Source organism: Saccoglossus kowalevskii, unplaced genomic scaffold (genome assembly GCF_978046115.1).
Source record: "Saccoglossus kowalevskii unplaced genomic scaffold, keSacKowa6.1 SCAFFOLD_24, whole genome shotgun sequence".
Classification (NCBI taxonomy): Eukaryota; Metazoa; Hemichordata; class Enteropneusta; family Harrimaniidae; genus Saccoglossus; species Saccoglossus kowalevskii.
The window spans coordinates 3,808,275-3,828,558 of NW_028188618.1; the positions used below are offsets into that span (position 1 = coordinate 3,808,275).

At 43.7% G+C, this 20,284-nt stretch overlaps 66 pseudogenes; all 66 read left to right on the top strand.

The window, feature by feature from the left end:
* Window positions 1–390: 390 nt before the first annotated feature.
* LOC146726404 (5S ribosomal RNA) lies at window positions 391–510 on the top strand (annotated as a pseudogene).
* Window positions 511–606: 96 nt separating this feature from the next.
* LOC146726405 (5S ribosomal RNA) lies at window positions 607–725 on the top strand (annotated as a pseudogene).
* A 97-nt stretch (window positions 726–822) lies between these two features.
* Window positions 823–941, top strand: LOC146726406 (5S ribosomal RNA; annotated as a pseudogene).
* A 96-nt stretch (window positions 942–1,037) lies between these two features.
* Window positions 1,038–1,157, top strand: LOC146726407 (5S ribosomal RNA; annotated as a pseudogene).
* Window positions 1,158–1,898: 741 nt separating this feature from the next.
* Window positions 1,899–2,018, top strand: LOC146726408 (5S ribosomal RNA; annotated as a pseudogene).
* Window positions 2,019–2,114: 96 nt separating this feature from the next.
* Window positions 2,115–2,234, top strand: LOC146726409 (5S ribosomal RNA; annotated as a pseudogene).
* A 96-nt stretch (window positions 2,235–2,330) lies between these two features.
* Window positions 2,331–2,450, top strand: LOC146726410 (5S ribosomal RNA; annotated as a pseudogene).
* Window positions 2,451–2,546: 96 nt separating this feature from the next.
* Window positions 2,547–2,666, top strand: LOC146726411 (5S ribosomal RNA; annotated as a pseudogene).
* Window positions 2,667–2,762: 96 nt separating this feature from the next.
* LOC146726412 (5S ribosomal RNA) lies at window positions 2,763–2,882 on the top strand (annotated as a pseudogene).
* Window positions 2,883–2,980: 98 nt separating this feature from the next.
* Window positions 2,981–3,100, top strand: LOC146726413 (5S ribosomal RNA; annotated as a pseudogene).
* A 96-nt stretch (window positions 3,101–3,196) lies between these two features.
* On the top strand, window positions 3,197–3,316 carry LOC146726414 (5S ribosomal RNA; annotated as a pseudogene).
* A 96-nt stretch (window positions 3,317–3,412) lies between these two features.
* Window positions 3,413–3,532, top strand: LOC146726415 (5S ribosomal RNA; annotated as a pseudogene).
* A 96-nt stretch (window positions 3,533–3,628) lies between these two features.
* On the top strand, window positions 3,629–3,748 carry LOC146726416 (5S ribosomal RNA; annotated as a pseudogene).
* A 99-nt stretch (window positions 3,749–3,847) lies between these two features.
* Window positions 3,848–3,967, top strand: LOC146726417 (5S ribosomal RNA; annotated as a pseudogene).
* A 527-nt stretch (window positions 3,968–4,494) lies between these two features.
* On the top strand, window positions 4,495–4,614 carry LOC146726418 (5S ribosomal RNA; annotated as a pseudogene).
* Window positions 4,615–4,710: 96 nt separating this feature from the next.
* On the top strand, window positions 4,711–4,830 carry LOC146726419 (5S ribosomal RNA; annotated as a pseudogene).
* Window positions 4,831–5,047: 217 nt separating this feature from the next.
* LOC146726420 (5S ribosomal RNA) lies at window positions 5,048–5,167 on the top strand (annotated as a pseudogene).
* A 95-nt stretch (window positions 5,168–5,262) lies between these two features.
* LOC146726421 (5S ribosomal RNA) lies at window positions 5,263–5,382 on the top strand (annotated as a pseudogene).
* Window positions 5,383–5,694: 312 nt separating this feature from the next.
* Window positions 5,695–5,814, top strand: LOC146726422 (5S ribosomal RNA; annotated as a pseudogene).
* Window positions 5,815–5,910: 96 nt separating this feature from the next.
* Window positions 5,911–6,030, top strand: LOC146726423 (5S ribosomal RNA; annotated as a pseudogene).
* Window positions 6,031–6,126: 96 nt separating this feature from the next.
* LOC146726424 (5S ribosomal RNA) lies at window positions 6,127–6,246 on the top strand (annotated as a pseudogene).
* A 521-nt stretch (window positions 6,247–6,767) lies between these two features.
* On the top strand, window positions 6,768–6,887 carry LOC146726425 (5S ribosomal RNA; annotated as a pseudogene).
* A 96-nt stretch (window positions 6,888–6,983) lies between these two features.
* On the top strand, window positions 6,984–7,103 carry LOC146726426 (5S ribosomal RNA; annotated as a pseudogene).
* A 96-nt stretch (window positions 7,104–7,199) lies between these two features.
* LOC146726427 (5S ribosomal RNA) lies at window positions 7,200–7,319 on the top strand (annotated as a pseudogene).
* Window positions 7,320–7,415: 96 nt separating this feature from the next.
* LOC146726428 (5S ribosomal RNA) lies at window positions 7,416–7,535 on the top strand (annotated as a pseudogene).
* A 96-nt stretch (window positions 7,536–7,631) lies between these two features.
* LOC146726429 (5S ribosomal RNA) lies at window positions 7,632–7,751 on the top strand (annotated as a pseudogene).
* Window positions 7,752–7,848: 97 nt separating this feature from the next.
* Window positions 7,849–7,968, top strand: LOC146726430 (5S ribosomal RNA; annotated as a pseudogene).
* A 96-nt stretch (window positions 7,969–8,064) lies between these two features.
* On the top strand, window positions 8,065–8,184 carry LOC146726431 (5S ribosomal RNA; annotated as a pseudogene).
* Window positions 8,185–8,705: 521 nt separating this feature from the next.
* LOC146726432 (5S ribosomal RNA) lies at window positions 8,706–8,825 on the top strand (annotated as a pseudogene).
* A 96-nt stretch (window positions 8,826–8,921) lies between these two features.
* On the top strand, window positions 8,922–9,041 carry LOC146726433 (5S ribosomal RNA; annotated as a pseudogene).
* A 96-nt stretch (window positions 9,042–9,137) lies between these two features.
* On the top strand, window positions 9,138–9,257 carry LOC146726434 (5S ribosomal RNA; annotated as a pseudogene).
* A 96-nt stretch (window positions 9,258–9,353) lies between these two features.
* On the top strand, window positions 9,354–9,473 carry LOC146726435 (5S ribosomal RNA; annotated as a pseudogene).
* Window positions 9,474–9,538: 65 nt separating this feature from the next.
* LOC146726436 (5S ribosomal RNA) lies at window positions 9,539–9,658 on the top strand (annotated as a pseudogene).
* Window positions 9,659–9,873: 215 nt separating this feature from the next.
* LOC146726437 (5S ribosomal RNA) lies at window positions 9,874–9,992 on the top strand (annotated as a pseudogene).
* A 312-nt stretch (window positions 9,993–10,304) lies between these two features.
* Window positions 10,305–10,424, top strand: LOC146726438 (5S ribosomal RNA; annotated as a pseudogene).
* Window positions 10,425–10,519: 95 nt separating this feature from the next.
* LOC146726439 (5S ribosomal RNA) lies at window positions 10,520–10,639 on the top strand (annotated as a pseudogene).
* A 745-nt stretch (window positions 10,640–11,384) lies between these two features.
* On the top strand, window positions 11,385–11,504 carry LOC146726440 (5S ribosomal RNA; annotated as a pseudogene).
* Window positions 11,505–11,600: 96 nt separating this feature from the next.
* LOC146726441 (5S ribosomal RNA) lies at window positions 11,601–11,720 on the top strand (annotated as a pseudogene).
* Window positions 11,721–12,033: 313 nt separating this feature from the next.
* Window positions 12,034–12,153, top strand: LOC146726442 (5S ribosomal RNA; annotated as a pseudogene).
* A 217-nt stretch (window positions 12,154–12,370) lies between these two features.
* Window positions 12,371–12,490, top strand: LOC146726443 (5S ribosomal RNA; annotated as a pseudogene).
* Window positions 12,491–12,585: 95 nt separating this feature from the next.
* On the top strand, window positions 12,586–12,705 carry LOC146726444 (5S ribosomal RNA; annotated as a pseudogene).
* Window positions 12,706–13,017: 312 nt separating this feature from the next.
* Window positions 13,018–13,137, top strand: LOC146726445 (5S ribosomal RNA; annotated as a pseudogene).
* Window positions 13,138–13,233: 96 nt separating this feature from the next.
* LOC146726446 (5S ribosomal RNA) lies at window positions 13,234–13,353 on the top strand (annotated as a pseudogene).
* A 96-nt stretch (window positions 13,354–13,449) lies between these two features.
* LOC146726447 (5S ribosomal RNA) lies at window positions 13,450–13,569 on the top strand (annotated as a pseudogene).
* A 521-nt stretch (window positions 13,570–14,090) lies between these two features.
* Window positions 14,091–14,210, top strand: LOC146726448 (5S ribosomal RNA; annotated as a pseudogene).
* A 96-nt stretch (window positions 14,211–14,306) lies between these two features.
* Window positions 14,307–14,426, top strand: LOC146726449 (5S ribosomal RNA; annotated as a pseudogene).
* A 96-nt stretch (window positions 14,427–14,522) lies between these two features.
* On the top strand, window positions 14,523–14,642 carry LOC146726450 (5S ribosomal RNA; annotated as a pseudogene).
* Window positions 14,643–14,738: 96 nt separating this feature from the next.
* On the top strand, window positions 14,739–14,858 carry LOC146726451 (5S ribosomal RNA; annotated as a pseudogene).
* Window positions 14,859–14,954: 96 nt separating this feature from the next.
* LOC146726452 (5S ribosomal RNA) lies at window positions 14,955–15,074 on the top strand (annotated as a pseudogene).
* Window positions 15,075–15,170: 96 nt separating this feature from the next.
* LOC146726453 (5S ribosomal RNA) lies at window positions 15,171–15,290 on the top strand (annotated as a pseudogene).
* A 96-nt stretch (window positions 15,291–15,386) lies between these two features.
* On the top strand, window positions 15,387–15,506 carry LOC146726454 (5S ribosomal RNA; annotated as a pseudogene).
* A 521-nt stretch (window positions 15,507–16,027) lies between these two features.
* LOC146726455 (5S ribosomal RNA) lies at window positions 16,028–16,147 on the top strand (annotated as a pseudogene).
* Window positions 16,148–16,243: 96 nt separating this feature from the next.
* LOC146726456 (5S ribosomal RNA) lies at window positions 16,244–16,363 on the top strand (annotated as a pseudogene).
* A 96-nt stretch (window positions 16,364–16,459) lies between these two features.
* Window positions 16,460–16,579, top strand: LOC146726457 (5S ribosomal RNA; annotated as a pseudogene).
* Window positions 16,580–16,675: 96 nt separating this feature from the next.
* Window positions 16,676–16,795, top strand: LOC146726458 (5S ribosomal RNA; annotated as a pseudogene).
* Window positions 16,796–16,891: 96 nt separating this feature from the next.
* LOC146726459 (5S ribosomal RNA) lies at window positions 16,892–17,011 on the top strand (annotated as a pseudogene).
* A 97-nt stretch (window positions 17,012–17,108) lies between these two features.
* LOC146726460 (5S ribosomal RNA) lies at window positions 17,109–17,228 on the top strand (annotated as a pseudogene).
* Window positions 17,229–17,324: 96 nt separating this feature from the next.
* Window positions 17,325–17,444, top strand: LOC146726461 (5S ribosomal RNA; annotated as a pseudogene).
* Window positions 17,445–17,965: 521 nt separating this feature from the next.
* Window positions 17,966–18,085, top strand: LOC146726462 (5S ribosomal RNA; annotated as a pseudogene).
* A 96-nt stretch (window positions 18,086–18,181) lies between these two features.
* Window positions 18,182–18,301, top strand: LOC146726463 (5S ribosomal RNA; annotated as a pseudogene).
* Window positions 18,302–18,397: 96 nt separating this feature from the next.
* On the top strand, window positions 18,398–18,517 carry LOC146726464 (5S ribosomal RNA; annotated as a pseudogene).
* A 96-nt stretch (window positions 18,518–18,613) lies between these two features.
* LOC146726465 (5S ribosomal RNA) lies at window positions 18,614–18,733 on the top strand (annotated as a pseudogene).
* Window positions 18,734–18,798: 65 nt separating this feature from the next.
* LOC146726466 (5S ribosomal RNA) lies at window positions 18,799–18,918 on the top strand (annotated as a pseudogene).
* A 312-nt stretch (window positions 18,919–19,230) lies between these two features.
* On the top strand, window positions 19,231–19,350 carry LOC146726467 (5S ribosomal RNA; annotated as a pseudogene).
* Window positions 19,351–19,445: 95 nt separating this feature from the next.
* On the top strand, window positions 19,446–19,565 carry LOC146726468 (5S ribosomal RNA; annotated as a pseudogene).
* Window positions 19,566–19,662: 97 nt separating this feature from the next.
* LOC146726469 (5S ribosomal RNA) lies at window positions 19,663–19,782 on the top strand (annotated as a pseudogene).
* The last annotated feature ends 502 nt before the right edge of the window (window positions 19,783–20,284 follow it).

Genomic DNA, 20,284 nt, shown 5'->3' on the forward strand with positions numbered 1-20,284 from the left:
CTTTTCAGTACTTTGCTACACTTTTCAGTACTTTGCCACACTTTTCAACACTTTGCCACGACTTTGCCCCAACTGTTAAGTACTTTGCCACACTTTTCAGTACATTGCCACTACTTTTAAACACTTCGCCACAACTTTTCTGTACTTTGCCTCGCTTTTCAATACTTTGCCACGACATTGCCACAACTTTTCAGTACTTTGCCACACTTTTCAGCACTTTGCCCTTACTTTTCAGTACTTTGCCACTACTTTTCAGCACTTTGCCACAACTTTGCAGTATTTTGCCACACTTTTCAGTACTTTGCCACGATTTTGCCACAACTTTTGAGTTTCCCATGATTTTTTGCCTAGACGAAACATTAAATGACATACAATTCGAACGAATATTCAGCCTACTGCCAAACCATTGCAGAATACACCAGTTCTCATCGGTTCACTGAAGTTAATCTGCATTGGGCGTGGTTAGTACTTGCATTGGAGACCGGCTGGGAACACCACGTGCAGTAGGCACATCAACATTTTTATTCCACATTACGTACTATCTTTTTCCCATGATTTTTTGCCTAGCCGTAGCATTACATGACATCCACTTCCGACGAGTATTCAGCCTACTGCCATACCATTGCAGAATACACCAGTTCTCGTCCGATCACTGAAGTTCAGCTCACCGGACGTGGTTAGTACTTGTATGGGAAACCGGCAGAGGATACCACGTGCAGTAGGCTCATCAACATTTTTATTTCACTGTACATACTAACTTTTTCCAATTTTTTTTTTGCCTAGCCGAAGCATTAAATGTCATCCAATTCCGACGAATTTTCAGGCTACTGACAAACCAATGCAGAATACTCCAGTTCTCGTCCGATCACTGAAGTTAAGCTCACCGGACGTGGATAGTACTTGCATGGGAGACCAGCTGAGAATACCACGTGCAGTAGGCTCATCAACATTTCTATTTCACTGTACATACTATTTTTTTTCCATGATTTTTTGCCTAGCCGAAGCATTAAATGACATTCAAATGCGACGAATATTCAGCCTACTGCCAAACCAATGCAGTATACACCAGTTCTCGTCCGATCACTGAAGTTAACCTGCATCGGACATGGTTAGTACTTGCATGGGAGACCGGTTGGGAATACCACGTGTAGTAGGCTCATAAAAAAATTATTCCGTAGTTCATACTAACTTTTTCCAGGAATGTTTTGCCTAGCTGAAGCATTAAATGTCATCCAATTCCGACGAATGTTCAGCCTACTGACAAACCATTGCAGAATACACCAGTTCTCGTCCGATCACTGAAGTTGAGCCCACTGGACGTGGTTAGAACTTGCATGGGAGACCGGCTGAGAATACCACATGCAGTAGGATCATCAACATTTTTATTCCACATTACATTCTAACTTTTTCCAGGGATTTTTTGCCTAGCCGAAGCATTAAATGTCGTCCAATTCCGACGAAGTTTCAGCCTACTGACAAACCATTGCAGAATACACCAGTTCTAGTCTGATCACTGAAGTAAAGCCCACCGGACGTGGTTAGTACTTGCATGGGAGACCGGCTGAGAATACCACATGCAGTAGGCTCAACAACATTTTTATTCCACCGTACATACTAACATTTTCCCGGGATTTGTTGCCTAGCCGAAGTATTAAATTACATCCAATTCCGACGAATATTCACCCTACTGCCAAACTATTGCAGAGTACACCAGTTCTTGTCCGATCACTGAAGTTAAGCCGCATCGGGCGTGGTTAGTTCTTGCATGGGAGACCGGCTGGGAATACCACGTGCATTAGGCTCATCAACATTTTTATTCCACCGTACATACTAACATTTTCCCGGGATTTTTTGCCTAGCCGAAGTATTAAATTACATCCAATTCAGACGAATATCCAGCCTACTGCCAAACCACTGCAGAATACACCAGTTCTCGTCCGATCACTGAAGTTAAGCTGCATTTGGCGTGGTTAGCACTTGCATGGGAGACCGGCTGGGAATACCACGTGCAGTAGGCTTCTCAACATTTTTATTCCACCGTACATACCAACTTTTTCCCGGAATTGTTTGCCTAGCCGTAGCATTAAATGACATCCAATTCGGACGAATATTCAGCCAACTGCCAAACCAATGCAGAATACACCAGTTCTCGTCCGATCACTGAAGTTAAGCTGCATCGGGCGTGGTTAGTACTTGCATGGGAGACCGGCTGGGAATACCACGTGCATTAGGCTCATCAACATTTTTATTCCACCGTACATACTAACTTTTTCCCGGGATTTTTTGCCTAGCCGTAGCATTAAATGACATCCAATTCCGACGAATATTCAGCCTACTGCAAAACCATTGCAGAATACACCAGTTCTCGTCGGATCACTGAAGTTAAGCTGCATCGGGCGTGGTTAGTACCAGCATGGGAGACCGGATGGGAATACCACGTGCATTAGGCTCATCAACATTTTTATTCCACATTACATACTAACTTTTTCCTATGATTTTTTGCCTAGCCGTAGCATTAAATGACATCCAATTCCGACGAATATTTAGCTTACTGCCAAACCAATGCAGAATGCACCAGTTTTCGTCCGATCACTGAAGTTAAGCTGCATCGGGCGTGGTTAGTACTTGCATGGGAGACTGGCTGGGAATACCACGTGCATTAGGCTCATCAACATTTTTATTCCACCGTACATACTAACTTTTTCCCGGGATTTTTTGCCTAGCCGAAGTATTAAATTACATCCAATTCCGACGAATATCCAGCCTACTGCCAAACCGTTGCAGAATACACCAGTTCTCGTCCGATCACTGAAGTTAAGCTGCATCGGGCGTGGTTAGTACTTGCATAGGAGACCCGCTGGGAATACCATGTGCAGTAGGCTCATCAACATTTTTATTCCATATTACATACTAACTTTTACCCAAATTTTTTTTTGCCAAGCCGTAGCATTAAATGACATTCAATTCCGACGAATCTTCAGCCTACTGCCAAATCATTGCAGAATACACAAGTTCTCGCCGGATCACTGAAGTTAAGCTGCATTGGACGTGGTTAGTACTTGCATGGGAGACCGGATGGGAATATCACCTGCAGTAGGCTTATCAAAATTTTTATTCCATCGTACATACTAACTTTTTCCAGGGATTTGTTGCCTAGCCGAAGCATTAAATTACATCCAATTCCGACGAATATTCAGCCTACTGCCAAACCATTGCAGAGTACAGCAGTTCTCGTCCGATCACTGAAGTTAAGCCGCATCGGGCGTGGTTAGTTCTTGCACGGGAGACCGGCTGGGAATACCACGTGCAGTAGGCTCATCAATATTTTTATTCCACATTACATAATAACTTTTTCCCATGATTTTTTGCCTAGACGAAGCATTAAATGACATACAATTCGGACGAATATTCAGCCTACTGCCAAACCATTGCAGAATACACCAGTTCTCGTCCGATCACTGAAGTTAAGCTGCATTGGGCGTGGTTAATACTTGCATGGGAGACCGGCTGGGAATACCACGTGCATTAGGCTCATCAACATTTTTATTCCATCATACATACTAACTTGATCCCGGGATTTTTTGCCTAGCCGAAGTATTAAATTACATCCAATTCCGACGAATATCCAGCCTGCTGCCAAACCAATGCAGAATACACCAGTTCTCGTCCGATCACTGAAGTTAAGCTGCATCGGGCGTGGTTAGTACTTGCATAGGAGACCCGCTGGGAATACCACGTGCAGTAGGCTCATCAACATTTTTATTCCACATTACATACTAACTTTTACCCAAAATTTTGTTTTGCCTAGCCGTAGCATTAAATTACATCCAATTCCGACGAATATTCAGCCTACTGCCAAACCATTGCAGTATACACCAGTTTTCGTCGGATCACTGAAGTTAAGCTGCATTGGGTGTGGTTAGTATTTGCTTGGGAGACCGGCTGGGAATACCACCTGCAGTAGGCCTATCAACATTTTTATTCCACCGTATATACTAACATTTTCCCGGGATTTGTTGCCTAGCCGAAGTATTAAATTACATCCAATTCTGACGAATATTCAGCCTACTGCCAAACCATTGCAGAGTACACCAGTTCTCGACCTATCACTGAAGTTAAGCTGCTTTGGGCGTGGTTAGTACTTGCATGGGAGAACGGCTGGGAATACCACGTCCATTAGGCTCATCAACATTTTTATTCCACCGTTCATACTAACTTTTTCCCGGGATTTTTTGCCTAGCCGAAGTATTAAATTACATCCAATTCTGACGAATATCCATCCTACTGCCAAACCATTGCAGAATACACCAGTTCTCGTCCGAGCACTGAAGTTTGGCTGCATCGGGCGTGGTTAGTTCTTGCACGGGAGACCGGCTTAGAATACCACGAGTAGTAGGCTTACCAACATTTTTATTCCTCCGTAAATGCCAAATTTCCCCCAGATTTTTTGCCTAGCCGAGGCGTAAAACGACATGCAATTCTGACGAATATTCAGCCTACTGTCAAACCATTGCAGAACACACCAGTTCTCGTCCGATCACTGAAGTTAAGCTGCATCGGACGTGGTTAGTACTTGAATGGGAGACCGGCTGGGAATGTCACGTGCATTAGGCTCATCAACATTTTTATTCCACATTACATATTCACTTTTTCCTATGATGTTTTGCCTAGCCGTAGCATTAAATGACATCCCATTCCGACGAATATTCAGCCTACTGCCAAACCATTGCAGAATACACAAGTTCTCGTCCGATTACTGAAGTTAAGCTGCATCAGGCTTGGTTAGTACTTGCATGGGAGACCGGCTGGGAATACCACGTGCAGTATGCTGATGAACATTTTTATTGCAGAAAACACCAGTTCTCGTCCGATCACTGAAGTTAAGCTGCATCGGGTGTGGTTAGTAATTGCATGGGACACCGGCTGGGAATACCACGTGCATTAGGCTCATCAACATTTTTATTCCACCGTACATACTATCTTTTTTTCCCCGTGATTTTTTGCCTAGCCTTAGCATTAAATGACATCAAATTCTGACGAATATTCAGCCTACTGACAAACTATTGCAGAATACACCAGTTCTCCTCCGATCACTGAAGTTAAGCTGCATCGGGCGTGATTAGTACTTGCATGGGAGACCGGCTGAGAATACCACATGCAGTAGGATCATCAACATTTTTATTCCACCGTACATACTAACTTTTTCGCGGGATTTTTTGCATAGCCGAAGCATAAACGACATCCAATTCCGACGAATATTCAGCCTACTGCCAACCCATTGCATAATTCACCAATTCTCGTCCGATCACTGAAGTTAAGCTGCATCGGGCGTGGTTAGTACTTGCATGGGAGACCGGCTGGGAATACCATGTGCAGTAGGCTCATCAACATTTTTATTCCACATTACATACTCACTTTTTCCAATGATTTTTTGCCTAGACGAAACATTAAATGACATAAAATTCGGACGAATATTCAGCCCACTGCCAAACCATTGCAGAATACACCAGTTCTCGTCCGATCTCTGACGTTAAGATGCATCTGGAGTGGTTAGTACTTGCATGGGAGACCGGCTGGGAATACCACGTGTAGTAGGCTTATCGACATTTTTATTCCAACGTACATACCAACATTTTCCCGGGATTTTTTGCCAAGCCGAAGCGTTAAACGACATCCAATTCTGACGAATACACAGCCTACTGCCAACCCATTGCATAATTCACCAGTTCTCGTCCGATCACTGAAGTTAAGCTGCATCGGGCGTGGTTAGTACTTGCATGGGAGACCGGCTGGGAATACCACGTGCAGTAGGCTCATCAACATTTTTATTCCACATTACATACTAACTTTTTCCCATGATTTTTTGCCTAGACGAAACATTAAATAACATAAAATTCGGACGAATACTCAGCCTACTGCCAAACCATTGCAGAACACACCAGTTCTCGTCCGATCACTGAAGTTAAGCTGCATCTGGAGTGGTTAGTACTTGCATGGGGGACCGGCTGGGAATACCACGTGCATTAGGCTCATCAACATTTTTATTCCACATTACATACTAACTGTTTCCTATGATTTTTTGTCTAGCCGTGGCATTAAATGACATCCAATTCGGACGAGTATACAGCCTACTGCCAAACCATTGCAGAATACACCAGTTCTCCTCCGATCACTGAAGTTAAGCTGCATTGGGCGTGGTTAGTACTTGCATGGGAGACCGGTTGGGAATACCACGTGCAGTAGGCTGATGAACTTTTTTATTCCACCGTACTTACTAACTTTTTTCCATGATTTTTTGCCTAACCGAAGCATTAAATGATATCCAATTGCGACGAATATTCAGCCTACTGCCAAACCAATGCAAAATACACCAGTTCTCGTCCTATCACTGAAGTTAAACTGCATCGGGCATGGTTAGGACTTGCAAGGGAGACCGGCTGGGAATACCACGTGCAGTAGGCCCATCAACATTTTTATTCCACATTACATTCTACCTTTTTCCCATGATTTTTTGCCCAGATGAAGCATTAAATGACATACAATTCGGACGAATATTCAGCCTACTGGCAAACCATTGCAGAATACACCAGTTCTCGTCCGATCACTGAAGTTAAGCTGCATCGGGCGTGGTTGCATGGGAGACCGGCCTGGAATACCATGTGCATTAGGCTCATCAACATTTTTATTCCACCATACATACTAACTTTTTCCCGGGATTTTTTGCCTAGCCGAAGTATTAAATTACATCCAATTCCGACGAATATTCAGCCTACTGCCAAACCATTGCAGAATACACCAGTTCTCGTCCGATCACTGAAGTTAAGCTGCATCGGGCGTGGTCAGTACTTGCATGGGAGACCGGCTGGGAATACCAAGTGCATTAGGCTCATCAACATTTTTATTCCACTGTACATACTAACTTTTTCCCTGGATTTTTTGCTTAGCCAAAGCGTTAAACGACATCCATTTCTGACGAATATTAAGCCTACTGTCAAACCATTGCAGAACACACCAGTTCTCGTCCGATCACTGAAGTTAAGCTGCATCGGGCGTGGTTAGTACTTGCATGGGAGACCTTCTGTGACTACCACGTGCAGTAGGCTCATCAACATTTTTATTCCACATTGCATACTAACTTTTTCCCACGATTATTTGTCTAGCCGTAGCATTAAATGACATCCATTTCCGACAAATATTCAGCCTACTGCCAAACCATTGCAGAATACACAAGTTCTCGTCTGATCACTGAAGTTAAGCTTCATCGGGCGTGGTCAGTACTTGCACGGGAGACCGGCTGGGAATACCACGTGCAGTAGGCTCATCAACATTTTTATTCCATATTACATACTAACTTTTTCCCATGATTTTTTGCCTAGACGAAGCATTAAATTACATACAGTTCGGACGAATATTCAGCCTACGGCCAAACCATTGCATAATACACCAGTTCTCGTCCGATCACTGAAGTTAAGCTGCATCGGGCGTTGTTAGTACTTGCATGGGAGACCGGCTGGGAATACCACTTGCAGTAGGCTTATCAACATTTTCATTCCACATTGCATACTAACTTTTTCCCATGATTATTTGTCTAGCCGTAGCATTAAATGACATTCAATTCCGACGATAATTCAGCCTACTGCCAAACCATTGCAGAATACACCAGTTCTCGTCCGATCACTGAAGTTAAGCTGCATCAGGCATGGTTAGGACTTGCATGGGAGACCGGCTGGGAATACCACATGCAGTAGGCCCATCAACATTTTTATTCCACATTACATTCTAACTTTTTCCCATGATTTTTTTGCGTAGACGAAGCATTAAATGACTTACAATTCGGACGAATATTCAGCCTACTGCCAAACCATTGCAGAATACACCAGTTCTCATCCGATCACTGAAGTTAAGCTGCATTGGGCGTGGTTAGTACTTGCATGGGAGACCGGCTGGGAATACCAGGTACATTAGGCTCATCAACATTTTTATTCCACCGTACATACTAACTTTTTCCCAGGATTTTTTGCCTCGCCGAAGTACTAAATTACCTCCAATTCCGTCGAATATTCAGGCTACTGCCAAACCATAGCAGAATACACCATTTCTCGCCCGATCACTGAAGTTAACCTGCATTGGGCGTGGTTAGTACTTGCATGGGAGACCGGCTGGGAATACCACGTGCAGTAGGCTGATGAACATTTTTATTCCACCGTACTTACTAACTTTTTTCCATGATTTTTTGCCTAACCGAAGCATTAAATGATATCTAATTGCGACGAATATTCAGCCTACTGCCAAACCAATGCAAAATACACCAGTTCTCGTCCGATCATTGAAGTTAAGCCGAATCGGGCATGGTTAGGACTTGCACGGGAGACCGGCTGGGAATACCACGTGCAGTAGGTCCATCAACATTTTTATTCCACATTACATTCTACCTTTTCCCCATGATTTTTTGCCCAGACGAAGCATTAAATGACATACAATTCGGACAAATGTTCAGCCTACTGGCAAACCATTGCAGAATACACCAGTTCTCGTCCGATCACTGAAGTTAAGCTGCATCGGGCGTGGTTGCATGGGAGACCGGCTGGGAATACCAAGTGCATTAGGCTCATCAACATTTTTATTCCACCATACATACTAACTTTTTCCCGGGATTTTTTGCTTAGCCGAAGCGTTAAACGACATCCAATTCTGACAAATATTCAGCCTATTGCCAAACCATTGCAGAACACACCAGTTCTCGTCCGATCACTGAAGTTAAGCTGCATCGGGCGTGGTTAGTACTTGCATGGTAGACCTGCTGGGAATACCACGTGCAGTAGGCTCATCAACATTGTTATTCCACATTACATACTAACTTTTTCCCATGTTTTTTTGCCTAGACGAAGCATTAAATTACATACAGTTCGGACGAATATACTGCCTACGGCCAAACCATTGCATAATATACCAGTTCTCGTCCGATCACTGAAGTTAAGCTGCATTGGGCGTGGTCAGTACTTGCATGGGAGACCGGCTGGGAATACCACGTGCATTAGGCTTATCAACATTTTGATGCCACATTGCATACTAACTTTTTCCCATGATTATTTGTCTATCCGTAGCATTAAATGACATAGAATTCCGACGATAATTCAGCCTACTGCCAAACCATTGCAGAATACACCAGTTCTCGTCCGATCACTGAAGTTAACCTGCATTGGGCGTGGTTAGTACTTGCATGGGAGACCGGCTGGGAATACCGCGTGCAGTAGGCTGATGAACATTTTTATTCCACCGTACTTACTAAATTTTTTCCATGATTTTTTGCCTATGCAACGCATTAAATGACATCCAGTTGCAACGAATATTCAGCCTACTGCCAAACCAATGCAGAATACACCAGTTCTCGTCCGGTCACTGAAGTTAAGCCGCATCGGGCATGGTTAGGACTTGCACGGGAGACCGGCTGGGAATACCGCGTGCAGTAGGCCCATGATTTCCCATGATTTTTCCCAAGCCGGAGCATTAAATGACATCCAATTCCGACGAATATTCAGCCTACAGCCAAACCATTGCAGAATACACCAGTTCTCGTCCGATCACTGAAGTTAAGCTGCATCAGGCGTTTTTAGTACTTGCCTGGGAGACCGGCTGGGAATACCACGTGCAGTAGGCTGATGAACTTTTTTATTGCAGAATACACCAGTTCTCGTCCGATCACTGAAGTTAAGCTGCATCGGGCGTGGTTAGTACTTGCATGGGAGACCGGCTGGGAATACCACGTGCAGTAGGCTCATCAACATTTTTATTCCACATTACATACTAACATTTTCCCCATGATTTTTTGCCTAGACGAAGCATTAAATGACATACAATTCGGACGAATATTCAGCCTACTGCCAACTATTGCAGAATACACCAGTTCTCATCCGATCACTGAAGTTAAGCTGCATCGGGCGTGATTAGTACTTGCATGGGAGACCGGCTGGGAATACCTCGTTCAGTCGGCTCATCAAGATTTTTATTCCACCATACATACTAACTTTTTCCCGGGATTTTTTGCCTAGCCGAAGTATTAAATTACATCCAATTCCGACGAATATCTAGCCTACTGCCAAACCATAGCAGAATACACCAGCTCTCGTCCGACCACTGAAGTTAAGCTGCATCGGGCGTGTTTAGTACTTGCATGGGAGATCGGCTGGGAATACCATGTGCATTATGCTCATCAACATTTTTATTCCACCGTACATACTAACGTTTGCCCGGGATTTTTTGCCTAGCCAAAGTATTAAATTACATCCAATTCCGACGAATATTCAGCCTACTGCCAAACCATTGCAGAATACACCAGTTCTCGTCCGATCTCTGAAGTCAAGCTGCATCGGGAGTGGTTAGTACTTGCATGGGAGACCGGCTGGGAATACCACGTGTAGTAGCCTTATCAACATTTTTATTCCACCGTACATGCAAAATTTTCCCGGGATTTTTTGCCTAGCCGAAGCGTTAAACGACATGCAATTCTGACGAATATTCAGCCTACTGTCAAAACATTGCAGAACACACCGGTTCTCGTTCGATAACTGAATTTAAGCTGCATCGGGCGTGGTTAGTACTTGCATGGGAGACCGGCTGAGAATAACACGTGCAGTAGGCTCATCAACATTTTTATTCCACATTACATACTATTTTTTTCCCCATGATTTTTTGCCTAGACGAAGCATTAAATGACATACAATTCAGACGAATATTCAGCCTACTTCCAAACCATTGCAGAATACACCAGTTCTCATCCGATCACTGAAGTTAAGCTGCATCGGGCGTGGTTAGTACTTGCATGGGACACAGGCTGGGAATAACACGTGCATTATGCTCATCAACATTTTTATTCCACCGTACATACTAACGTTTGCCCGGGATTTTTTGCCTAGCCGAAGTATTAAATTACATCCAATTCCGACGAATATTCAGCCTACTGCCAAACCATTGCAGAATACACCAGTTCTCGTCCGATCTCTGAAGTTAAGCTGCATCGGGAGTGGTTAGTACTTGCATGGGAGACCGGCTGGCAATACCAAGTGTAGTAGCCTTATCAACATTTTTATTCCACCGTACATGCAAAATTTTCCCGGGATTTTTTGCCTAGCCGAAGCGTTAAACGACATGCAATTCTGATGAATATTCAACCTACTGTCAAACCATTGCAGAACACACCAGTTCTCTTTCGATAACTGAATTTAAGCTGCATCGCGCGTGGTTAGTACTTGCATGGGAGACTGGCTGAGAATAACACGTGCAGTAGGCTCATCAACATTTTTATTCCACATTACATACTAATTTTTTCCCCATGATTTTTTACCTAGACGAAGCATTAAATGACATACAATTCGGACGAATATTCAGCCTACTGCCAAACCATTGCAGAATACACCAGTTCTCATCCGATCACTGAAGTTAAGCTGCATCGGGCGTGGTTAGTACTTGCATGGGACACAGGCTGGGAATAACACGTGCATTAGGCTCATCAACATTTTTATTCCACCGTACATACTAACGTTTTCCCGGGATTTTTTGCCTAGCCGAAGTATTAAATTACATCCAATTCCGACGAATATTCAGCCTACTGCCAGACCATTGTAGAATACACTAGTTCTCGTCCGATCTCTGAAGTTAAGCTGCATTGGGCGTGGTTAGTACTTGCATGGTAGACCGGCTGAGAATACCACGTGCAGTAGGCTCATCAACATTTTTATTCCACATTACATACTAACTTTTACCCATGATTTTTTTGCCTAGCCGTAGCAGTAAATGACATCCAATTCCGACGAATATTCAGCCTACTGTCAAACCAATGCAGAACACACCAGTTCTCGTCTAATCACTGAATTTATGCTGCATCGGGCGTGGTTAGTACTTGCATGGGAGACCGGCTGGGAATACCACGTGCACTAGGCTCATCAACATTTTTATTCCACCGTACATACTAACTTTTTTCCGGGATTTTTTGACTAGCCGAAGTATTAAATTACATCCCATTCCGACGAATATTCAGCCTACTGCCAAACCATTGCAGAATACACAAGTTCTCGTCCGATTACTGAAGTTAAGCTGCATCAGGCTTGGTTAGTACTTGCATGGGAGACCGGCTGGGAATACCACGTGCAGTATGCTGATGAACATTTTTATTGCAGAAAACACCAGTTCTCGTCCGATCACTGAAGTTAAGCTGCATCGGGTGTGGTTAGTAATTGCATGGGAGACCGGCTGGGAATACCACGTGCATTAGGCTCATCAACATTTTTATTCCACCGTACATACTATCTTTTTTTCCCCGTGATTTTTTGCCTAGCCGTAGCATTAAATGACATCAAATTCTGACGAATATTCAGCCTACTGACAAACTATTGCAGAATACACCAGTTCTCCTCCGATCACTGAAGTTAAGCTGCATCGGGCGTGGTTAGTACTTGCATGGGAGACCGGCTGAGAATACCACATGCAGTAGGATCATCAACATTTTTATTCCACCGTACATACTAACTTTTTCGCGGGATTTTTTGCATAGCCGAAGCATAAACGACATCCAATTCCGACGAATATTCAGCCTACTGCCAACCCATTGCATAATTCACCAATTCTCGTCCGATCACTGAAGTTAAGCTGCATCGGGCGTGGTTAGTACTTGCATGGGAGACCGGCTGGGAATACCATGTGCAGTAGGCTCATCAACATTTTTATTCCACATTACATACTCACTTTTTCCAATGATTTTTTGCCTAGACGAAACATTAAATGACATAAAATTCGGACGAATATTCAGCCCACTGCCAAACCATTGCAGAATACACCAGTTCTCGTCCGATCTCTGACGTTAAGATGCATCTGGAGTGGTTAGTACTTGCATGGGAGACCGGCTGGGAATACCACGTGTAGTAGGCTTATCAACATTTTTATTCCAACGTACATACCAACATTTTCCCGGGATTTTTTGCCAAGCCGAAGCGTTAAACGACATCCAATTCTGACGAATACACAGCCTACTGCCAACCCATTGCATAATTCACCAGTTCTCGTCCGATCACTGAAGTTAAGCTGCATCGGGCGTGGTTAGTACTTGCATGGGAGACCGGCTGGGAATACCACGTGCAGTAGGCTCATCAACATTTTTATTCCACATTACATACTAACTTTTTCCCATGATTTTTTGCCTAGACGAAACATTAAATAACATAAAATTCGGACGAATACTCAGCCTACTGCCAAACCATTGCAGAACACACCAGTTCTCGTCCGATCACTGAAGTTAAGCTGCATCTGGAGTGGTTAGTACTTGCATGGGAGACCGGCTGGGAATACCACGTGCATTAGGCTCATCAACATTTTTATTCCACATTACATACTAACTGTTTCCTATGATTTTTTGTCTAGCCGTGGCATTAAATGACATCCAATTCGGACGAGTATACAGCCTACTGCCAAACCATTGCAGAATACACCAGTTCTCCTCCGATCACTGAAGTTAAGCTGCATTGGGCGTGGTTAGTACTTGCATGGGAGACCGGTTGGGAATACCACGTGCAGTAGGCTGATGAACTTTTTTATTCCACCGTACTTACTAACTTTTTTCCATGATTTTTTGCCTAACCGAAGCATTAAATGATATCCAATTGCGACGAATATTCAGCCTACTGCCAAACCAATGCAAAATACACCAGTTCTCGTCCTATCACTGAAGTTAAACTGCATCGGGCATGGTTAGGACTTGCAAGGGAGACCGGCTGGGAATACCACGTGCAGTAGGCCCATCAACATTTTTATTCCACATTACATTCTACCTTTTTCCCATGATTTTTTGCCCAGATGAAGCATTAAATGACATACAATTCGGACGAATATTCAGCCTACTGGCAAACCATTGCAGAATACACCAGTTCTCGTCCGATCACTGAAGTTAAGCTGCATCGGGCGTGGTTGCATGGGAGACCGGCCTGGAATACCATGTGCATTAGGCTCATCAACATTTTTATTCCACCATACATACTAACTTTTTCCCGGGATTTTTTGCCTAGCCGAAGTATTAAATTACATCCAATTCCGACGAATATTCAGCCTACTGCCAAACCATTGCAGAATACACCAGTTCTCGTCCGATCACTGAAGTTAAGCTGCATCGGGCGTGGTCAGTACTTGCATGGGAGACCGGCTGGGAATACCAAGTGCATTAGGCTCATCAACATTTTTATTCCACTGTACATACTAACTTTTTCCCTGGATTTTTTGCTTAGCCAAAGCGTTAAACGACATCCATTTCTGACGAATATTAAGCCTACTGTCAAACCATTGCAGAACACACCAGTTCTCGTCCGATCACTGAAGTTAAGCTGCATCGGGCGTGGTTAGTACTTGCATGGGAGACCTTCTGTGACTACCACGTGCAGTAGGCTCATCAACATTTTTATTCCACATTGCATACTAACTTTTTCCCACGATTATTTGTCTAGCCGTAGCATTAAATGACATCCATTTCCGACAAATATTCAGCCTACTGCCAAACCATTGCAGAATACACAAGTTCTCGTCTGATCACTGAAGTTAAGCTTCATCGGGCGTGGTCAGTACTTGCACGGGAGACCGGCTGGGAATACCACGTGCAGTAGGCTCATCAACATTTTTATTCCATATTACATACTAACTTTTTCCCATGATTTTTTGCCTAGACGAAGCATTAAATTACATACAGTTCGGACGAATATTCAGCCTACGGCCAAACCATTGCATAATACACCAGTTCTCGTCCGATCACTGAAGTTAAGCTGCATCGGGCGTTGTTAGTACTTGCATGGGAGACCGGCTGGGAATACCACTTGCAGTAGGCTCATCAACATTTTTATTCCACATTGCATACTAACTTTTTCCCACGATTATTTGTCTAGCCGTAGCATTAAATGACATCCATTTCCGACAAATATTCAGCCTACTGCCAAACCATTGCAGAATACACAAGTTCTCGTCTGATCACTGAAGTTAAGCTTCATCGGGCGTGGTCAGTACTTGCACGGGAGACCGGCTGGGAATACCACGTGCAGTAGGCTCATCAACATTTTTATTCCATATTACATACTAACTTTTTCCCATGATTTTTTGCCTAGACGAAGCATTAAATTACATACAGTTCGGACGAATATTCAGCCTACGGCCAAACCATTGCATAATACACCAGTTCTCGTCCGATCACTGAAGTTAAGCTGCATCGGGCGTTGTTAGTACTTGCATGGGAGACCGGCTGGGAATACCACGTGCATTAGGCTCATCAACATTTTTATTCCACATTACATACTAACTGTTTCCTATGATTTTTTGTCTAGCCGTGGCATTAAATGACATCCAATTCGGACGAGTATACAGCCTACTGCCAAACCATTGCAGAATACACCAGTTCTCCTCCGATCACTGAAGTTAAGCTGCATTGGGCGTGGTTAGTACTTGCATGGGAGACCGGTTGGGAATACCACGTGCAGTAGGCTGATGAACTTTTTTATTCCACCGTACTTACTAACTTTTTTCCATGATTTTTTGCCTAACCGAAGCATTAAATGATATCCAATTGCGACGAATATTCAGCCTACTGCCAAACCAATGCAAAATACACCAGTTCTCGTCCTATCACTGAAGTTAAACTGCATCGGGCATGGTTAGGACTTGCAAGGGAGACCGGCTGGGAATACCACGTGCAGTAGGCCCATCAACATTTTTATTCCACATTACATTCTACCTTTTTCCCATGATTTTTTGCCCAGATGAAGCATTAAATGACATACAATTCGGACGAATATTCAGCCTACTGGCAAACCATTGCAGAATACACCAGTTCTCGTCCGATCACTGAAGTTAAGCTGCATCGGGCGTGGTTGCATGGGAGACCGGCCTGGAATACCATGTGCATTAGGCTCATCAACATTTTTATTCCACCATACATACTAACTTTTTCCCGGGATTTTTTGCCTAGCCGAAGTATTAAATTACATCCAATTCCGACGAATATTCAGCCTACTGCCAAACCATTGCAGAATACACCAGTTCTCGTCCGATCACTGAAGTTAAGCTGCATCGGGCGTGGTCAGTACTTGCATGGGAGACCGGCTGGGAATACCAAGTGCATTAGGCTCATCAACATTTTTATTCCACTGTACATACTAACTTTTTCCCTGGATTTTTTGCTTAGCCAAAGCGTTAAACGACATCCATTTCTGACGAATATTAAGCCTACTGTCAAACCATTGCAGAACACACCAGTTCTCGTCCGATCACTGAAGTTAAGCTGCATCGGGCGTGGTTAGTACTTGCATGGGAGACCTTCTGTGACTACCACGTGCAGTAGGCTCATCAACATTTTTATTCCACATTGCATACTAACTTTTTCCCACGATTATTTGTCTAGCCGTAGCATTAAATGACATCCATTTCCGACAAATATTCAGCCTACTGCCAAACCATTGCAGAATACACAAGTTCTCGTCTGATCACTGAAGTTAAGCTTCATCGGGCGTGGTCAGTACTTGCACGGGAGACCGGCTGGGAATACCACGTGCAGTAGGCTCATCAACATTTTTATTCCATATTACATACTAACTTTTTCCCATGATTTTTTGCCTAGACGAAGCATTAAATTACATACAGTTCGGACGAATATTCAGCCTACGGCCAAACCATTGCATAATACACCAGTTCTCGTCCGATCACTGAAGTTAAGCTGCATCGGGCGTTGTTAGTACTTGCATGGGAGACCGGCTGGGAATACCACTTGCAGTAGGCTTATCAACATTTTCATTCCACATTGCATACTAACTTTTTCCCATGATTATTTGTCTAGCCGTAGCATTAAATGACATTCAATTCCGACGATAATTCAGCCTACTGCCAAACCATTGCAGAATACACCAGTTCTCGTCCGATCACTGAAGTTAAGCTGCATCAGGCATGGTTAGGACTTGCATGGGAGACCGGCTGGGAATACCACATGCAGTAGGCCCATCAACATTTTTATTCCACATTACATTCTAACTTTTTCCCATGATTTTTTTGCGTAGACGAAGCATTAAATGACTTACAATTCGGACGAATATTCAGCCTACTGCCAAACCATTGCAGAATACACCAGTTCTCATCCGATCACTGAAGTTAAGCTGCATTGGGCGTGGTTAGTACTTGCATGGGAGACCGGCTGGGAATACCAGGTACATTAGGCTCATCAACATTTTTATTCCACCGTACATACTAACTTTTTCCCAGGATTTTTTGCCTCGCCGAAGTACTAAATTACCTCCAATTCCGTCGAATATTCAGGCTACTGCCAAACCATAGCAGAATACACCATTTCTCGCCCGATCACTGAAGTTAACCTGCATTGGGCGTGGTTAGTACTTGCATGGGAGACCGGCTGGGAATACCACGTGCAGTAGGCTGATGAACATTTTTATTCCACCGTACTTACTAACTTTTTTCCATGATTTTTTGCCTAACCGAAGCATTAAATGATATCTAATTGCGACGAATATTCAGCCTACTGCCAAACCAATGCAAAATACACCAGTTCTCGTCCGATCATTGAAGTTAAGCCGCATCGGGCATGGTTAGGACTTGCACGGGAGACCGGCTGGGAATACCACGTGCAGTAGGTCCATCAACATTTTTATTCCACATTACATTCTACCTTTTCCCCATGATTTTTTGCCCAGACGAAGCATTAAATGACATACAATTCGGACAAATGTTCAGCCTACTGGCAAACCATTGCAGAATACACCAGTTCTCGTCCGATCACTGAAGTTAAGCTGCATCGGGCGTGGTTGCATGGGAGACCGGCTGGGAATACCAAGTGCATTAGGCTCATCAACATTTTTATTCCACCATACATACTAACTTTTTCCCGGGATTTTTTGCTTAGCCGAAGCGTTAAACGACATCCAATTCTGACAAATATTCAGCCTATTGCCAAACCATTGCAGAACACACCAGTTCTCGTCCGATCACTGAAGTTAAGCTGCATCGGGCGTGGTTAGTACTTGCATGGTAGACCTGCTGGGAATACCACGTGCAGTAGGCTCATCAACATTGTTATTCCACATTACATACTAACTTTTTCCCATGTTTTTTTGCCTAGACGAAGCATTAAATTACATACAGTTCGGACGAATATACTGCCTACGGCCAAACCATTGCATAATATACCAGTTCTCGTCCGATCACTGAAGTTAAGCTGCATTGGGCGTGGTCAGTACTTGCATGGGAGACCGGCTGGGAATACCACGTGCATTAGGCTTATCAACATTTTGATGCCACATTGCATACTAACTTTTTCCCATGATTATTTGTCTATCCGTAGCATTAAATGACATAGAATTCCGACGATAATTCAGCCTACTGCCAAACCATTGCAGAATACACCAGTTCTCGTCCGATCACTGAAGTTAACCTGCATTGGGCGTGGTTAGTACTTGCATGGGAGACCGGCTGGGAATACCGCGTGCAGTAGGCTGATGAACATTTTTATTCCACCGTACTTACTAAATTTTTTCCATGATTTTTTGCCTATGCAACGCATTAAATGACATCCAGTTGCAACGAATATTCAGCCTACTGCCAAACCAATGCAGAATACACCAGTTCTCGTCCGGTCACTGAAGTTAAGCCGCATCGGGCATGGTTAGGACTTGCACGGGAGACCGGCTGGGAATACCGCGTGCAGTAGGCCCATGATTTCCCATGATTTTTCCCAAGCCGGAGCATTAAATGACATCCAATTCCGACGAATATTCAGCCTACAGCCAAACCATTGCAGAATACACCAGTTCTCGTCCGATCACTGAAGTTAAGCTGCATCGGGCGTGTTTAGTACTTGCATGGGAGATCGGCTGGGAATACCATGTGCATTATGCTCATCAACATTTTTATTCCACCGTACATACTAACTTTTTCCCGGGATTTTTTGCCTAGCCGAAGTATTAAATTACATCCAATTCCGACGAATATCTAGCCTACTGCCAAACCATAGCAGAATACACCAGCTCTCGTCCGACCACTGAAGTTAAGCTGCATCGGGCGTGTTTAGTACTTGCATGGGAGATCGGCTGGGAATACCATGTGCATTATGCTCATCAACATTTTTATTCCACCGTACATACTAACGTTTGCCCGGGATTTTTTGCCTAGCCAAAGTATTAAATTACATCCAATTCCGACGAATATTCAGCCTACTGCCAAACCATTGCAGAATACACCAGTTCTCGTCCGATCTCTGAAGTCAAGCTGCATCGGGAGTGGTTAGTACTTGCATGGGAGACCGGCTGGGAATACCACGTGTAGTAGCCTTATCAACATTTTTATTCCACCGTACATGCAAAATTTTCCCGGGATTTTTTGCCTAGCCGAAGCGTTAAACGACATGCAATTCTGACGAATATTCAGCCTACTGTCAAAACATTGCAGAACACACCGGTTCTCGTTCGATAACTGAATTTAAGCTGCATCGGGCGTGGTTAGTACTTGCATGGGAGACCGGCTGAGAATAACACGTGCAGTAGGCTCATCAACATTTTTATTCCACATTACATACTAATTTTTTCCCCATGATTTTTTGCCTAGACGAAGCATTAAATGACATACAATTCAGACGAATATTCAGCCTACTGCCAAACCATTGCAGAATACACCAGTTCTCATCCGATCACTGAAGTTAAGCTGCATCGGGCGTGGTTAGTACTTGCATGGGACACAGGCTGGGAATAACACGTGCATTATGCTCATCAACATTTTTATTCCACCGTACATACTAACGTTTGCCCGGGATGTTTTGCCTAGCCGAAGTATTAAATTACATCCAATTCCGACGAATATTCAGCCTACTGCCAAACCATTGCAGAATACACCAGTTCTCGTCCGATCTCTGAAGTTAAGCTGCATCGGGAGTGGTTAGTACTTGCATGGGAGACCGGCTGGCAATACCAAGTGTAGTAGCCTTATCAACATTTTTATTCCACCGTACATGCAAAATTTTCCCGGGATTTTTTGCCTAGCCGAAGCGTTAAACGACATGCAATTCTGATGAATATTCAACCTACTGTCAAACCATTGCAGAACACACCAGTTCTCTTTCGATAACTGAATTTAAGCTGCATCGCGCGTGGTTAGTACTTGCATGGGAGACTGGCTGAGAATAACACGTGCAGTAGGCTCATCAACATTTTTATTCCACATTACATACTAATTTTTTCCCCATGATTTTTTGCCTAGACGAAGCATTAAA